Source organism: Aquarana catesbeiana, linkage group LG04 (assembly GCF_042186555.1).
Source record: "Aquarana catesbeiana isolate 2022-GZ linkage group LG04, ASM4218655v1, whole genome shotgun sequence".
NCBI classification, from domain to species: domain Eukaryota; kingdom Metazoa; phylum Chordata; class Amphibia; order Anura; family Ranidae; genus Aquarana; species Aquarana catesbeiana.
The window spans coordinates 93,386,150-93,400,902 of NC_133327.1; the positions used below are offsets into that span (position 1 = coordinate 93,386,150).

Here is a 14,753-nt window from a genome sequence, read left to right on the forward strand (position 1 = left end):
AGGACTGACAGCTGTTGGACTGTTGCCAGGGCATGTTAAGAGGAAGTGTTGCCAACCTACCAGATTGAAATTTACTGACACAACACCCAAAATTTACTGGCATTTCCAAAAGTTACAAAATCACAGTTTTAAGCGCACATTTTACTATTTAGGCTACAAACAAGTAAAATATGCAATTAGCGGTGTGATTTAAAGGTAGATATTAAAGGCAAAAAATATATATATCTTTTTTTTTATTTACGATAGTAAATACAATCGATTTACACACACGTGAAATTGACTCTCATAGTGACACTGACAGCAGTGTGCAGCAGCACAGATGATAATGACACCTCACCGATATGACACGTCCCCTCCTGAGTTACAGTGACAGTCTCTCTCTACACCAGATGGTCCCTTCAGTCCAAAGAGCACTGACAGTCCTGCTCCCAGCTAGAGAAATATTACACCAATTCACATCAGTCCCCCCTGCCCTTACAAGAAGTCAGAGCTTCCCGGTGAGATAACCCAGGCGAGTTCAGATTCATATCCGAACATGGCTGAGCCCATCCTTAGTCTGGACATGAGCAGAGATAGGAGGACCAGGTTATGACACCAAAACAGGAACTTCAGTTGGGTTTTCTGTAAAAAAAAAAAAAAAAAAAAAAAAAAAAAAATCAGCAGATACAAATACTATAAATACATATTTTAAAAATCAGTAGCATGTCCAGGATCCAGAGCTTCCCGCAGCCAGTTCTAAATACCGCCACCGGTCCCGACATCACCATCTTTGATACAGGACTTGACTTTGACTTTCTAAGGAAGGAAGAATATACCGTTGGAAAATTATTATATTAACTATCCATGAATTTTGACCCCGAAATTATTGCTCTCACACCGACGGTCACAGTGATACTTCACATAAATGCATCCTACGCTGAATGTTTGCAATGGGGTGATTTTACAATTTTTTTCACTTAAAAAAAAAAATTAACACTTTTTTATTTCCTTTCTTTAAAGTGGAACTTCACTTCTAAAAAAAAAAATAAATAAAAAATAAATGATCCCCTGCAACAAATATTGCAACTGTTGACCTTTTAAAATGGAGGTACTGACCAGTCCCTGCTATCATTCAGCAGACGGTTCTTCGCACTTCTTTGGGTCCCCAGCACCTTCATCTTGGGATTTGGGAGTCTACTGTGACTTCCTGAACAATCTCAACCGGCACCCCGCTGTGCATGCATGAGATTGTGCAGTGAAATAAGACTGGTTCTGCAGGCTCCTTGCATGTGTGACATATCCTAGAAGGCTGGGGGCAGAGAAGGGGGCGGGGTGAGCAATGTCATTCTTGCCCATGTGAGATATGAGGAAGTGGGAAGGGGGTACCTGTCCAAAAAGGTAGTGGCTCCCTGAAATAAGAAAACAAAACACATTTCAAAGTGTTTAGGGTGGGGAGGTGGATAAAGCGGCACTTCACTTAAAAGTGAAGGTCTGCTTTAAAAGGCCACTCCGGGATCAATGTCACCCGGCCACCTACCACCATCTATGTGATTGTTGGAAAAAAAAACCCATCTAAATGCCCATTTTTACATAATAGGCCGCAGCCCAGAGTCTTCTCCTAATCCTATTCTGCTTGGTGTCCTTTGATGGGCAGTGATATGGACAAACAGTATGACCGTCGGCTGGGTCCTCTCAGGAGTTAGAAGATGACCAAGATCATGAGAGGGGGAAGGTAGGGGATTGGAGGGCACAGGGCACCATGGCAATGCTGGATTAGCGGTCCTGCACACAACTGGTAGTAATAAGGGACCTGGATGGGGGACTTAGGTGAGTATTGCCATCTTCACTGGGTAAGAGGGAAAATAGACAGTCAGCACCGGTTTGGAAAGGGGGGGAGGGGGATGGGGTAAAAAGGTTGTTTTACTCCTGAGTGGGGCTTCAATATAACATGCTGAAGATAGAAAGCAGCATAGATCATAATAATAACACAACCTCAATTCCAAAAAGTTGGGACGCTGTGTAAAATCTACATTAAAAAAGCAATGATTTGCTAATGTGTGTAATGAAAATCTCCTGTGCTGCCTCAGCGTGTTCCACACCAACCAGTTTAATTTTTATAATATGTTGTAGTGCTACTTTTTAGTACCTACAACGTCTATTAAAATAATAATGACAAAATATTACATACACAATATATATGTGTGAATAATGAAAAGGGGGCAGTGACAGATCGACTGTTCATACAGAGTATGAACAGACGATCTGCTATCTTCCCTGCACAGTCCCCATCCCCCACAGTTAGAATCACTCCCTAGGACACACTTAACCCCTTCACTGCCAGTGACATTTTTACAGTAATCAATGCATTTTTAATCGCACTGATCGCTGTATTAATGCCAATGGTCCCAAAAATGTGTCAAAATTGTCCGACGTGTCCGCCATAATGTCACAGTTACAATAAAAATTGCAGATCTCCGCCATTACTAGTAAAAAAAAAAAAAAAAATGCTATAAATCTATCCCCTATTTTGTAGACGCTATAACTTTTGCGCAAACCAATCAATATACGCTTATTGCAATTTTTTTTCTTTTTTTACATTTTTTTTTTATATTTACAAAAATGTGATGGGTGCACTCACTGTTGTGAGATACTGTGTATGTGTGTGTATATATATATATATATATATATATTTATTTATTTATTTTTTTAACCACTTGACCTCCTGGTCTTTTTCTGACACATATATAAATAAAGCAGAAGCCCTAGAGAATAAAATGGTGGGTTTTGCAAGTTTGTTATGTGACACGGTAATTGCACAGCAGTTTTTCAAACACTTTTTGGGGAAAAAAAAACACACTGTTTTACATTTTAAGGCAAAAAAAAAAAAATAATACATAACCCAATTTTTGGTGAAAAATAAAGGATGTTACTCTGAGCCAAACATGTCACGCTTTAAAACTACGCACGACCGTGCAACGGCAACAAACAATGTCAATTTTACTATCCATAGGTGACGCTTTAAAAGCCTTCACAGGTTTCCACTTTAGATTTACACAGAAGGTCTGCTTCTAGAATGACTGCCCATGATCTGACCTTTGCCGTTTCACCTTACACGTGTGGGAGCAACGCGTGCATTCACCTTTGCACAAGGGCACTTTACTTTAATATATATATATATTTTTTTTTTTTTTACAATGTCCTCGCTTTAAAAAACACATTTTTTAACTATTGCTGCTGTCAAAAACAATGTAAGTACTTCCTGTGACAGCAATAGGCATGTGACAAGTACTCTTTATGGAGCGATCTGGGGTCTATAAGACCCCAAATCCCTCCTCTGCACTTAGAAGCATTTGATCACACCAAGATCATTATCACTTCTGGGTTACTATATTATAGAGCCCAACAAAGCTGATCGGGTCTTTTCTGGGCTCTGTGATCAGCTGGCAGAAGCGCCAGCTGGTTGATCAGGACTTCCAGTGGAATGGGAGATCCCAATACAGCCACAGAAAGCGGCAGGAGACATCCCCTCTTGCTGCTTGTAAAAGCAGTCCAGCAGCAAATTAGCCACTAGGATTACTTCTACAAGAAAGCTGACTGTCTGCTCTAAAAAAATGGTGCCGGGGTGATGTCTGCAGTTGTAAGCATCATCCTGGTATAACAAGATAAAGCCTAGTGAGGTACGGATATGTCACAGGGCGGCAAGTGTCAGAACACAACTTGTGTCTTTTATTTCAGGGGTCCCCATCAGAGTTCCCCCCTTAAATCAGGTGTTCTTATCAGAGTCCCCCCTTAAATCAGGTACTCCCCATCAGAGATCTCCCTTAAATCAGGTGTTCTTATCAGAGTTCCCCCTTAAATTGGGTGTCCCCATCAGAGTCCCCCCTTAAATCGGGTGTCCCCATCAGAGTCCCCCCTTAAATCGGGTGTCCCCATCGGAAGTCACACAATCATTTCCGGGAATTCTCCTCCTCCATCACACATTATTTATTTATTTATTTTTTAAACGTGCTGCACATAGTTTATTTAATGCAGCTAATAATAAAATTAAACTGGACATCAGTGAGTTGGTGTTCAGGCAGAACTACCCAATCACAGTCTCTACCAAATCACAAATCCTGCCTTATGGAGGAGGGCACGTGGTTGTGATGGGTTGGAGAAATTGACAGAACATCGGCTCTCCCCTCCTCTGAGACGAGAGCCGTGTGACGTGGTAAATAAAGGGGCGGGCCAATCCTCATCGAGGAGGCGGGCGCGCGAAGGTTGACCATGGGGATGGCTGCGTGCGCTCCGCAGTGTTGACATTGGGTTGCTAGGTAACCCGCATGCTGTGCCTGAGCAGCCGCGCGGCGCTGATTGGCCGGTACAGCCGGCTTCTGCAGTCTGTCAGATTGTAATGGACGGGAGTTGAAATTGGTGGCGGGGTCGCATGTCCAAGACAGCTGGGCTGCTCCTTGAGCCCGCACCGCCCATCCAATGTACCGCATGGCTGGGGGGCGGAGACTAGAAGTCAGCAGAGAGCGAAGGGGAGGAGCTGGAGAGGAGAGCCCACCCCCTCCCACCATGGCAAACACCTGGCATCTGTAACCATGACAACACCTTGGGGCGTCTCTCACTCTTACACGACTCCGCCCCTGTTCTGAGATATCTATTGGCACCTTTATCCCAACACCGGCGTAGAATTAAAATCTGGGATGGGGGATACAGCCTGCCTAGATCCGCCCATGGTGACTCACTTTCCTCCGATCCTTTATTAAAAATGTCGGACTCGGCTTCAGTAAATGCCCGCCCCCTATCGCTCTAATCCCCTAATTACAATCTCCGCCCTCTTACCAGCCAAAGGCGTTCCTTTAGGGAGACATCAAGGTGGGCGTGACGGAGAACAGGCGAATCAGTCCGCTCCTCTAGCTGGCTAATCGCTGACTGAACCTCCCTCAGAGTGACGCACTAAGTTAACGCCCTCTCGCCGCGCGCTTGCATCTGATTGGCGGTCTCCATAGCAGGCTCCGCCACTTCATTTCTGCTATCAGCTCGCGGCCCTGCCGCTGTCTGATAGGCGTGGCCTGTGTTTTGCTCCTCCCCACATTCTCTGGCTGGCACAAAGTAGTGATAGTGGCTGACGACTTTGTGCTTTTCATCGATGCAGAAAGAGGACCAGGACCGGAACTAGGGGCGGGGGTGGCGCCTGTGCCTGAGGAGCCGTGCTGAGTGGCCTGTGATTGGCCGGTACAGCCGGCTTCTGTAGTCTGTCAGATACTAATGGGCGGGACTTAAATTTGGACAGCTGGGGGGCTCCTTAAGCCCGCGCCGCCCATTCAATGTATTGCATGACTGGGGGGCGGAGACTAGAGGTCAGCAGAGAGCGAAGGGGAGGAGAGGAGAGCCCACCCCCTCCCATCACGGCAAACACCTGGCGTCTGTAACCATGACAACACCTTGGGGCGTCTCTCACTCTTACACGACTCCGCCCCTGTTCTGAGATGTCTATTGTCACCTTTATCCCAACACCGGCGTAGAATTAAAATCAGCCTCCGCCGCGTCAGGAGTGGAGAAGGGTTGTGGGTGGGAGGTGCAATTACAATCTGGGATGGGGGGGGGCGCACAGCCAGCCTAGATCCGCCCATGATAAGTTTCCTTCGATCCTCTATTAAAGATGTCCGACTCGGCTTCAGTAAATCCCCGCCCCCTATCTCTGTAAATCCCCTAGTTACAATCTCCGCCCTCTTACCAGTCAAAGGTGTTGCTTTAGGAAGACATCAAGGTGGGCGTGACGGAGAACAGGCGAATGATGCGGCTCCTCTAGCTGACTGACTGCAGACTGAACCTACCTCAGAGTGACGCACTAAGTTAACGCCCTCTCGCCGCGCGCTCGCACCTGATTGGCGGTCTCCATAGCAGGCTCCGCCACTTCATTTCTGTTGATTCTAAGCTAGCGGCCATGCCGCTGTCTGATAGGCGTGGCCTGTGTTTTGCAGGTCCCTGGCTCCTCCCCCATATTCTCTTGCTGGCACAAAGTAGTGATAGCGGCTGCCGCTGAAGACTTTGTGCTTCTCATCGATGCGCTGCAGGATGAGGACCAGGACCGGCACTAGGGGTGGGGCTTTTGTCTGAGGAGCCGTGCTGAGTGGCCTGTGATTGGCCGGTACAGCTGGCTTTTGTAGTCCGTCAGATACTAATGGGCGGGACTTAAATTTGGACAGCTGGGGGGCTCCTTAAGCCCGCGCCGCCCATTCAATGTATTGCATGACTGGGGGGCGGAGACTAGAGGTCAGCAGAGAGCGAAGGGGAGGAGAGGAAAGCCCACCCCCTCCCATCACGGCAAACACCTGGCGTCTGTAACCATGACAACACCTTGGGGCGTCTCTCACTCTTACACGACTCCGCCCCTGTTCTGAGATGTCTATTGGCACCTTTATCCCAACACCGGTGTCTTATCGAATTCAGTCCCCTATCATATAGTGTCCTCCCTGTACTGCGCAGGCGCAGTACGGAGGACAAAAGAGACGCCGAAAGTCTCCGAAGTTCAACAGCTGATCGTCAGCTGTACACGGCGCCTGCGCATTTATTCTTACCCTATGTCCAGGATCATTCCCTACTATCCAAGTGGACATAGAGTTAGAATAAATATTTGCCGAGCGCAGCGAGGCCGTGCCCGAAGCGTGGCGAGCGAAGCGAGCCCGCGAGGGGCCCTCTTACACTGCCATCGCTAACAGGTGCCCGAGCGCCGTGTACAGCTGATGGTCAGCTGATCAACTTCGGGCATTTTCGGCATCTCCTGCTCCTCCGTACTGCGCAGGCGCTGCGCCTGCGCAGTACGAGGCGGACACTATCTGATACGAGGACACTATATGGCAGAACACCGGCGTAGAATTAAAATCCGCCTCCGCCGCGTCAGGAGTGGAGAAGGGCTATGGGTGGGAGGTGCAATTACAATCTGGGATGGGTGGGGGGGGGGGCACAACCAGCCTAGATCCGCCCATGATAAGTTTCCTACGATCCTTTATTAAAGATGTCCGACTCGGCTTCAGTAAATGCCCGCCCCCTATCTCTGTAAATCCCCTAGTTACAATCTCCGCCCTCTTACCAGTCAAAGGTGTTGCTTTAGGAAGACATCAAGGTGGGCGTGACGGAGAACAGGCGAATGATGCGGCTCCTCTAGCTGACTGACTGCAGACTGAACCTACCTCAGAGTGACGCACTAAGTTAACGCCCTCTCGCCGCGCGCTCGCACCTGATTGGTGCGAGCATTTGAATTGCTCTTCAGAGCACATTAGACAGGTAGCGAGAAGGTGTTGTATTGCCTCCTCTCTGCCTGCTTTATCTCAACTGAAGGGTTTTACTGCCCCCTTCACTTTATTTTTGGAGGAGGAACAATGAAATGGCAGCTAGTGTCTGTCAGGAGATCAACGTTTGTTTGTAATGCATGAATGAATTTTATCTGATGGTTCAACTATATTCCCTTATGCTAGTTATGTATGTATCACGTTGTTTGCACTCAGCACTTTTATTAATTCATTTTGCACAGCATGAAATCAGCACATCTATTTAACCGCTTGCCGCCCACCGGCTGTCATATGACAGCCAGGCGGCGTGGCTCTCGTTCTGGGAGGGCGTCATATGACGCCCTGACCTTCCCAGCCCACCAGGGCCCACCGCCGTGTCACTTGGGACCCGATGCACGTGCCCGGCGGCCGCGATGTCTGCCGGGCACCCGCAATTGCCCGGTAACACAGCAAGACCGTGGATCTGTGTGTGTAAACACACAGATCCACGTCCTGTCAGAGGAGAGGAACACCGATCGGTCTCTTCCCCTTGTGAGTCCCCCCCCTACAGTTAGAAACACTCCCTAGGAAACATAATTAACCCCTCAATCACCCCCTAGTGTTAACCCCTTCACTGCCAGTCACATTTAAACAGTAATCAGTGCATTTTTATAGAACGGATCGCTGTATAAATGTGAATGGTCCCAAAAATGTGTCAAAAGTGTCCGATATGATCGCCGCAATATCGCAGTCACGATAAAAATCGCAGATCGCCGCCATTACTAGTAAAAAAAAATAAAAATGCCATAAATCTATCCCCTATTTTGTAGACGCTATAACTTTTGCGCAAACCAATCAATATACGCTTATTGCCATTTTTTTTTTACCAAAAATATGTAGAAGAATACCTATCAGCCTAAACTGAGGAAAAAATGTGTTTAAAAAAAAATAAAAAAATTGGATCATTATTATAGCAAAAAGTAAAAAATAATGCGTTTTTTTTCAAACTTGTCACTATTCTTTTGTTTATAGCGCAAAAAAATAAAAACCGCAGAGGCGATCAAATACCACTAAAAGAAAGCTCTATTTGTGGGGGAAAAAATGATAACAATTTCATTTGGGTACAGTGTTGTATGACCGCGCAATTGTCATTCAAAATGTGACAGCGCTGAAAGCTGAAAAATGGCCTGGGCAGGAAGGGGGTGAAAGTGCACTGGATTGAGGTGGTTAATATTTAGCTATTTCTCAAAGTGTTTGTATATTCACACTTTATGCAGTCTGCTGCTTTCTCCATTTTTTTATCATTTTTTGGATGAATTACCGCTAAGTGCTTGAGTCTGTGCACATTTATCAGATTCTATGTAACCTGTTCCTCTTAAGCCACTCCCACTGTTAGGTGTTATCTCTACATGACCTTCATATTGTGGCCCTTAAATTACTATACTTAACCACTTGCTTACCGGGCACTTAAACCCCCCTCCTATCCAGACCAATTTTCAGCTTTCGGCGCTGACGCACTTTGAATGACAATTGCGTGGTCATACTACACTGTACCCAAATGAAATTTTTATCATTTTTTCACCACAAATAGAGCTTTCTTTTGGTGGTATTTGATCACCTCTGCGGTTTTTACTTTTTATTAAAAAAATGTAAAAAACTGAATTTTTTTTAAAAAAAAAGTTTATTTTTTTATATTTTGTTTTAAAAAATTTTAAACGGGTAATTTTTCTCCTTCATTGATGTACGCTGATGAGGCGGCAGTGATGGGCACTGATGGGCGGCAGTGATGGGCACTGATGGGTGGCAGTGATGGGCACTGATGGGTGGCAGTGATGGGCAGCACTGGCAGGTGGCACTGATTGGCACTACAGGTGGGCATTGATAGGTGGTACTTGTGGGCACTGATAGGTGGTACTTGTGGGCACTGTTAGGTGGCACTGTGGGCACTGTTAGGTGGCACTGTGGGCACTGTTAGGTGGCACTGTGGGCACTGTTAGGTGGCACTGTGGGCACTATTAGGTGGCACTTTTATTGGGCACTGATGAGGCAGATGTGCCTCTTCCACTAAGGGACCGATGTCCCTCACATCCGATCCGGTGATCGGCTTTTTTTTCTACTCGCGCTGTCAGCGTGAGTAAAAAAAAAAACCGATTACCGATCTTTTGTTTACATCATGTGATCAGCTGTCATTGGCTGACAGCTGATCACATGGTAAGGGGCCAGGACCGGCCCCTTACACAGATCGGTGATCAGCCGAGTCTCAGTGACTCGGTGATCACAACGCGCCCGGCGCGCGCCCTGCTGGGCGCGCGCAGGGAGCGTGCACAGGGGAGGACGTCATATGACGTCCTCCCGGGAATGTAGGTCCGCGCTGTAGCCGTCATTCGGCTATAGCGCGGATGCCAAGCGGTTAAAGAGGAGGTCCGGTTAAAAAAAAAAAAAACATTTTAAAAGTCAGCAGCTACAAACACTGTAGCTGCTGACTTTTAATAAGCATACTTACCTGTCCAGGGTACCCGCGATGTCGGCCGCCCGAGGCCGATTCGTCCATCGGATCGGGTCTCAGCGCCGCCATTCAAAGTAAGGAAAACGGGCAGTGGAGACTTGCGGCTTCACTGCCAATTTCCTACTGCGCATGCGCAAGTCGCGCGGCGCTTTGTGAATGGACGGCTGTGTTCTGGGACACACACAGTTCCTAGAACACACCGCGCCACCTTCCCCAGAAGAAACGTGAGGAGCAGAAGACTGAAGATCACCGCGGTATAGGAAGTGGCAGATTAGGACGATCTGCCTAGCAACAGCCATTTCTGGTAAGTAAAATTTTTTTTCAATTTTTTTTTCACATTTTTAGGAGCATTTTGATGCAATTTTTTTTTTTTTTAGGGTGGACCCCCGCTTTAACTACCCCACTACCCCATTGACTTGAGGTTATTGCTGGTCCTGACACCTTGTTAGGGGTTATCATTGCTGGTCCTGACACCGTGCTAGGGGTTATCATTGCTGGTCCTGACACCTTGCCAGGGGTTATCATTGCTGGTCCTGACACCTTGCCAGGGGTTATCATTGCTGGTCCTGACACCTTGCCAGGGGTTATCATTGCTGGTCCTGACACCTTGCCAGGGGTTATCATTGCTGGTCCTGACACCTTGCTAGGGGTTATCATTGCTGGTCCTGACACCTTGCTAGGGGTTATCATTGCTGGTCCTGACACCTTGCTAATGGTTATCATTGCTGGTCCTGACACCTTGCTAGGGGTTATCATTGCTGGTCCTGACACCTTACTAGGGGTTATCATTGCTGGTCCTGACACCTTGCTAGGGGTTATCATTGCTGGTCCTGACACCTTGCTAGGGGTTATCATTGCTGGTCCTGACACCTTGCTAGGGGTTATCATTGCTGGTCCTGACACCTTGCTAGGGGTTATCATTGCTGGTTCTGACACCTTGCTAGGGGTTATCATTGCTGGTCCTGACACCTTGCTAGGGGTTATCATTGCTGGTCCTGACACCTTGCTAGGGGTTATCATTGCTGGTTCTGACACCTTGCCAGGGGTTATCATTGCTGGTCCTGACACCTTGCTAGGGGTTATCATTGCTGGTCCTGACACCTTGCTAGGGGTTATCATTGCTGGTCCTGACACCTTGCTAGGGGTTATCATTGCTGGTCCTGACACCTTGCTAGGGGTTATCATTGCTGGTCCTAACATATGTTGGGGGCTCTTATTGCTGGCTCCAATGGAGCTTCTTTTTCTTCCACAATCTCTTTAGGGTACCTCAAGGCTCTATTCAGCCTATAGAAAGAGGGAAAGGTAACACACTATAGACTGGGAAGAAACACTCCCTGTTGGCCACACCCACATTGTAGCCACGCCCACACACAAAAATTTGGCGCACCAGCTCCCCCACTTATGCTTTCAACACATGCTCAGCACCCCCCAAAAAATTGTTCTGGAGATGCGATGAAGTGATCAGGGCTGCGGCTGACGGAGAGGATTTGTGCATCTCATTCATAACATGGAGATAATGAGGAGAGGGAGGGGTGTGGGATACTGAGACTACCATGGCTGGCTGGTGGCAGTGCAGAGCTGAGGAGGGGGCGCTTACCATGCTGGTCTGAGGTGGAGAGGCCCCTCACCTTGTACATATAAAATCTATGACCCCCTCAACAGTAAATGGGGCTTTGCACAGCAGGCCTGATTTGGAAGGGCCCTTACCCTATAGGACTAAAGAGGAGGGTCCTCTGACAGTGTACAGTAAATTGAAGGCTTGGAAGGAGGGGGCCCCCTCACAGTGCTTAGTTTAGGGGCTTCTTGTAGTGGTAAGGGCCCCTGACAGTGTACAGCAAAGAGAGCCATCACCCTGTATACCTGAGGGGGTAAGGGGCCCCTGAAAGTATACTGTGACCCCTCCCCCCCACCCATCTCCGCCACATATATGTTAATGCCTCTTTTCTTCGTGTATTTAACCACTTGCTTACTAGGCACTTAAACCCCCCCTCCTGTCCAGACCAATTTTCAGCTTTCAACGCTGTCGCACTTTGAATGACAATTGCACGGTCATACAACACTGTACCTAAATGACATTTTTATCATTTTATTTCCACAAATAGAGCTTTTTTTTGGTGGTATTTGATCACCTCTGCGTTTTTTTATTTTTTGTTATAAAATTTTGCAAACAGGTAATTTTTCTCCTTCATTGATGTACGCTGATGAGGTTGCACTGATGGGCACCAATGGGCTGCACTGATGGGCACCGATAGGGCGGCACTGGTGGGCACCGATAGGGCGGCACTTGTGGGCACTGACAGGCGGCACTGGTGGGCACTGATAGGCGGCTCCGGTGTGCACTGAGAGGTGGCACTTAAGGGCATTGATAGGTGGCATTGGTGGGCACTAATAGGTGTCACTGATAGGTGGCACTGATAGGTGGCAGTGATGGGCACTGATAGGTTACACTGATAGGCAGCACTGCTAGGTGGCACTGATGAGGCACTGATTGGCACCACTTGGTGGGCATTGATAGGTGGCACTTGTGGGCATTGATAAGTGGCACTGGTGGGCACTGGCAGGGGGTAATTATTGGCGCAGAGGAGGAGACAGATCTGCCTCCTTCCTCTTCGGGACCGATGTCCCTTGAACATAAGCCGGTGATCGGCTTTTTTTGACAGCGTGAGGAGAAAAAAAAATGATCACGAGCTTTTGTTTACACACGTGATCAGCTGTCATTGGCTGACAGCTGATCATGTGGTAAGGGGCCGATCCGATCGGTGATCACCGGAGTCTTGGTGACTCGGTGATCACAGCGCGCGCCTTGCAGGGGGAGCGCGCAAACGGGAGGACATCCTATGACGGCCTTCTATATAGCCGTCATTCGGCTATAGTGCGGACGGCAAGTGGTTAAAATGTAGGGCCCAATACTGAATGCTATTGGAGGGGAGGGAGGCTTACCCTTTAGTTTTGAGAAAGAGGCACAGCTGATAGTCCGGTACTCAGTATGGTGGGGTGAATCCAAAATGTTAGGAGGTGAGGGGAAATCTTTCCCTTGGAGACACCTGGTCTGGTGACAACTGTCCAATGGGGAGGGGGGATTCCTTTCACTTCCTGTTGTGTTTGTGGGACAAGAAGTCAAAGTTCTCATTACGGGGCTAACTCTTCCCAAAACTAGAATAGCATAGTTGCCAACAGTCCTGATTTTCCCGGGACAATCCCGATTTTGGGACCCTCGTCCCGATTGGAGGCTGTCCCGATTTGGGATTTTCTATAAGGAAAATCAGTAATGTTGTTTTTGGAGCAGCGGGCTCCAGCAAAATGGCCGCTGGCACCGCCGCTCTATCTTCCCCCCAGTGTTGAGTGGAGAGAGGAAGGGGGCTCGATCCATGCAGCCAATGAAGCGGCTTCTTTAGCTGCACGGCCCCTCCCCTCTCCACTGAAGCAAGCAGAAGACACGGCGCCATCGCCGTGTCTTGCCGAACGTTCCCCAGCCCCGTACTGCGCAAGCGCTGCGCCTGCGCAGTACAGGGGGTCCTTCATTGCCAAGGGGAACTTTCTCGGCAGAACACCGGCCGCTCCTGCACTGAGGGGGGTCTGCACTGAGGGGGGGGTCTGCACTAATAGAGGGGGGGGGCTGCACTGAGGGGGGGTCTGCACTAATTGAGGGGGGATCTGCACTAATTGAGGGGGGACTGCACTGAGGGGGGTCTGCACTTATAAGGGGGGGGCGGCTGCACTGAGGGGGGCTGCACTGAGGGGGGCTGCACTAATAGAGGGGGGGCTGCACTGAGGGGGGGTCTGCACTAATAGAGAGGGCTGCACTGAGGGGGGCTGCACTAATAGAGGGGGGCTGCACTGAGGGGGGGTCTGCACTAATAGAGGGGGGCTGCACTAATAGAGGGGGGCTACACTGAGGGGGGGTCTGCACTAAGAGGGGGGGCTGCACTAATAGAGGGAGGTCTGCACTGATGGAGGGGATCTGCACTGATAGAGGGGGTCTGCACTGAGGGGGTCTATACACTCTGCAGGGGGCACCTGATGCAAGGACAGACTCTGCCGGGGGCAACTGATGCAAGGACGGACTCTGCTGGTGGCACCTGATGCAAGGACAGACTCTGCTGGTGGCAGGCGACGTGGCTAGTGACACGCTCAGGGATCCCACTGATTCGGCATTATGGTGAGTTGAATGATTTAATTTTATATTACAATGTAATAATAGAAATAATGCGCTTCAATCACCCTGACACCATAACAACCATGGTGCCGGGATGATTGAAGCGTTAACACCAGGCGTTTGGAGTATCTTTATCTGCTGATTGTTAAACTTTCTAGAATACACATATTTCTATTGTGTAGGATCTGGGGCTGCTGTCCCGTCATTCCCCTCTCCCCCTTTCCTTCTCCCCCTTTCCCTCTCCATCCCTCATTCATTTCAGACTCTAACCACACCCTCTTGAGCCACGCCCATTTGAGCCACGCCCACTTTCCATATAAGCCACACCCACTTTTCACGTAAGCCACGCCCACTTTTCACGTAAGCCACATCCACTTTTCGCACTTCTTTTTTTGCTAAGCCATGCATACAAACGAATGCCCCACCCCCTAATTATTGTACGGCTCCGCCTACAGCCAAAAAAGTGTCCCACATATTTTTTTTGCAATGTTGGCAACTATGGAATAGAAACATAGAAACAATAGAAAAGTGATGGCAGAAAAAGACTGAGTAGTCCAATCGAGTCTGCCCTCTTCTTTTTTTTGGGGGGGGGTTTGGGTTCTGGATCCCGTCCCACAGAGACAACAGGAAGTCAAAGGAATTCACCCCCCCCCCCTTAGACAGTTGTCACCAGACCCAAGGGTACTTCCTGTTTGATAAATCTGTTGTCACTAGAACAGGAAGTGAGGGAGAATTATTCCTCTAACAACATCATAAATAGCAGTAGAAACCCAGCAGAGATTCTTATCCTTCCCTACTCCATCCAACTAAATAAGGAATAAATATTCTGGCTGGACATTCACTGCTTCCCAAG

The 14,753-nt window shown here is 48.4% G+C and overlaps 1 long non-coding RNA gene across 1 annotated transcript; it reads right to left on the bottom strand.

Annotated features, from left to right (window-relative positions):
- Nucleotides 1-218: 218 nt before the first annotated feature.
- On the bottom strand, nucleotides 219-5,516 carry LOC141139359 (uncharacterized). The gene is made up of 2 exons (XR_012243751.1): nucleotides 4,810-5,516; nucleotides 219-621 (listed from the first exon to the last, which is right to left on the bottom strand). It is a non-coding gene; the product is annotated as an uncharacterized lncRNA (long non-coding RNA).
- Nucleotides 5,517-14,753: the final 9,237 nt, after the last annotated feature.